General features: G+C 64.8%; 1 protein-coding gene across 1 annotated transcript in view; it reads right to left on the bottom strand.

Moving 5' to 3' along the window:
- Window positions 1-3,427, bottom strand: part of USP2 (ubiquitin specific peptidase 2) — a 13,070-nt gene that overhangs the window by 4,828 nt on the left and 4,815 nt on the right. The window lies entirely within an intron of this gene.

Raw genomic sequence — 3,427 nt, 5'->3', positions numbered from 1 at the left:
CTGGGTAATGCAGGGGCGGCCCCACAGCATGTGGGTGCAGGGGGTGCCAGCACACAGAGAGGGGCTGTCAGAGAGGGCCGTGGGGCTCCCGGGCATGTGCCTTCCCTGCGGGGCCAGTGCCAGGTTACACATTTTGGGGGAACCCTCCTCCTCAGGGGATGCAGTGGCGCTGAGCTCAGAGGTGTTTTAGTGCCCCGCGCGGGGGAAAAAAGCTCCCCCCAATCCTACGTGGAGCAAAGACCCCACCTGGCGTCTCCCCTCGGTAAACTGAGGCACGGCACGGGCAGGGCTCCAGCTCTTCTCCTGCAGCAAGGGCAGATGCGGAGGCTGGCAGGGAGCCCGGGTGTCCTGCGTCCTAGTCCTGCGTCTCCCTCTACTTCACCCCTCTGACCGCAGCAGGACGAGCGGCGGAGCTTTTGCGCCTGCTGAGCGTGCCCAGGTGTCCTACCGCCCGCTCAGGGAAATTTCCATGGGCGACCGAGGCAGGGAGTGCGGCTGGGCTGCTCTGACACCGAGAGGGTACCCAGCAGCGCCTGCTCCCCTCCCCTGTCAGCCCCCAGCACACCCCCATCCAGAGGCAGGGGCTGCCGAATCCTGATGGCTGCAGACGCAGCCTCCCCTGTCCGCGGCACAGCCGGCTGAGGGGCTGACTGGGGAAGGAGGAGGGGGGAGGGAGGAAGGGAGACTATTTTTGGCACCGGCAAAAAATATCTGAGGAGGCATCTTGCAGCGTTATTCATCTGCAGGGCCGGGGCTCTCGGCACCACAACAGGACGCCTGTCGTAATCCCGGGCCCCGCGCGTGCTCACACACGTGTGTTTATGTACACACCCCGCGCTGTGTACACCGTACACATGTGGGGACACGGCGTTCACATGTGGGGACCCACCCACTGCCCTCTCCACCCTGTGGGATTGCCCTGCAGCGCTCCCACGGGTCACAGCCTGGGCCCCGGGGCCGTGGCACAGCTCCCCAAGATCCAGAGCTCCTGCCACCCTGCCCGGGTGGGTATCCCAGGGGCAGGATCAGCCCCGGAGCACAGCCTGCCCCACGGGATGCTGGTTCAGCACTCCCCACGGGGCTGCACCGTGCCGGCAGAGCCGGTTCTGTGGTGAGAGGGTGACGTTCAGCCACATCCCTTGTTGAACCTCGTGCCCTGGTGTCATCGGGCGCCCTGGGCCAAGGACCAAATTCCCCTCCGAGCCAGAGAGCGGCACACAGGCTCTAAGGGCGAGGCTGGGGCAGGAGAGAGAAGGGGAGACCTGGTGAGGTGGCATCACCCAGAGCCAGGTCCGTGCCCTCAGCTGTCCCCTCTGCAGCGGTGACCTTCTGCTGCGGGCAGAGGTTGCCACAAGGCCCGGTTGGCACCGCCACGGCAGGCAGGGCCGGGACTGGCTGCGGGCCAGGGACGTCAGCTGCTCAGGATGGGACTGCGGAGAGCTGCCGGCGGGTTTGCGGGTGGCTCTGGCCTCCTGACCCTCTGTACACCCGGGGTGGTTAATGGGGCGGCACCGCTCCAGCCCTGCCCCTCACCAGCCTGCCCTTCCCGGGAGCCAGCACAGCAAAGCACAGCCACTCACTGCAGCTGCACCTTTACCCTGTGGGATGATAAACTGAGGCACAGAGTGATGGTGTGGGCAGGGACAAACACCGGCACCCTCACCTGCTGGCTGCAAAGCCCTCCGCAGGGTGGCTTGTAGAGGCAGGAGGTGGCTGGGGAATAAGGGATGAGAGGAGGCACTGAGCCAGCCCTGCTGTGCCCTGGCTCTGTCGGGAGTGGGTGCTGCTGGCACTGCCCTCAGGGGCTGGGTAATGGGGCAGAACCAATGGCAGCGCCGGGGCTGCAACATGCGCCTGTTTCCGGCTCCTGGCACGGCCGCAGGCACCCAAGTCTGTTTTACGATCGGGACATTTGCTTGGGAAAGGGAGAGGGGAAAAAAGGCACGGCAGTGGAAAATAGCAGGTGTGCCCATCAAAGGAAACCTATGCCAGTGTGGCTGACCCAGCCTGCCCCGGCGTGGTGCTGTCCCAGAGCCACCTTTGCCACCCGTCAGCCAGCCCTGGCTGTGTTCACGTGCAGACCACAGGGCTGTGGTTTGGGGCTATGCCCCACGGACATCCCATGGCAGCAGGCTGGCACCCACATCACAGCAGTGTGTGGGCACTGGGGTGGGGACCCTTCCTTAGCAGTGGCAGTCAGGGCTTTCCAGAGTGCACATGCCTGGCAGCAGCCACTGGATCCTCCCTTGGTCCCCCCCTTCCAGGGCCTGGTGTGGGAGGGGGAGGCAGGAATTCCCTTCCACAGCAGTGATGCTCCACTCTCCCAGCTCCCCAACCTGCTTCCTTGCCCCAGGGATCAGGGAGGTGGGCACAGGGGGTCCCACACCAGGGCAGGGTGCTGCTGGCACTGCAGGTGCAACTGTTTCTGTCATGGAAGGGACACTGGGAAAAGGGCATGGTAAGGGATATGAGAGCACTGGCTGCCAAGGGAAAGAGGTTCCTGTCCTGCTCCCAGGGAAGCAGAAAAAAATGCCCCAGCACTTTTCCTCGTGGTTTGGTGGATGTCAGTGGGACAGAGACGCAGGGAAGCAAAGGGCAAGTCAGACCCTGGGCTGGGGCAGACCAGCCTCCACCAGGGGGGAATGGAAACAAAGTGGGAGACACGGCAGGCACAGCCTGACCAGATCTTGGAAGGAAACCTGAGTGGAAAATTACCAGGCTGCTCCCCTGCACACCCGAGCCGGGCTGTGTGTGACTCCTGCTCCCGACCCGGGCAAGGGCCCTGGGGCTGCTGCAGCACTGAGGGGTACCTGGGATATGGAGTGCCTGTGACCCTGGGTGACCCTGCCCAGAGCAGTGCTGCCACGGGGAAACTGCTGCTGCCACAGGGGCTGGGGCACAGAGCCCTGAGATGGCAGCAATGGATCATGCCAGGGGACTGGCATCACTGGGCACCAGTGAGCAACCTGACTGGGCACCGAGTCACTGTGGCAGAGCCAGCACCACCCAACCAGCCATCCCAGCAGGGCGAGTGCCCAGCCTGGTCATGTCACCTTCCCTCACCGGGATGAGGCAGCAGAAAGCCCCTCCTCGGGCCGGGGCCATCACCCACGGGTCACACACGCACGCAGAAAGGTGCAGCGGGCACAGTCCTGCCAGGACGTGGGCACCCTCAGCCACGGGGTGAGAGGTTTGTTCCCAGCAGTGTGTCCGGTGAGCACAGCCCTCCGAGGACACCCTCCTGGCGGCACACGGGCTGCCTCAGCAGCTCCAGCCCGGCACTGCTGCGCCAGCAAGGGCATCTCGGAGGGACAGGCGCAGAGACTGAGGCCCGGGACAGCACAGCACATGGAGATTCCCCGGGAGAGCACCAGCGCTCAGGCTCCCCGGGTGAGCACAACCACGGACCGTGTACCCACATCCCAAC

The sequence above is a fragment of the Manacus vitellinus genome, unplaced genomic scaffold (assembly GCF_001715985.3).
Source record: "Manacus vitellinus isolate BGI_N305 unplaced genomic scaffold, ASM171598v3 scaffold_41_pilon, whole genome shotgun sequence".
NCBI classification, from domain to species: domain Eukaryota; kingdom Metazoa; phylum Chordata; class Aves; order Passeriformes; family Pipridae; genus Manacus; species Manacus vitellinus.
This window is presented reverse-complemented; position numbering and strand designations above follow the sequence as displayed.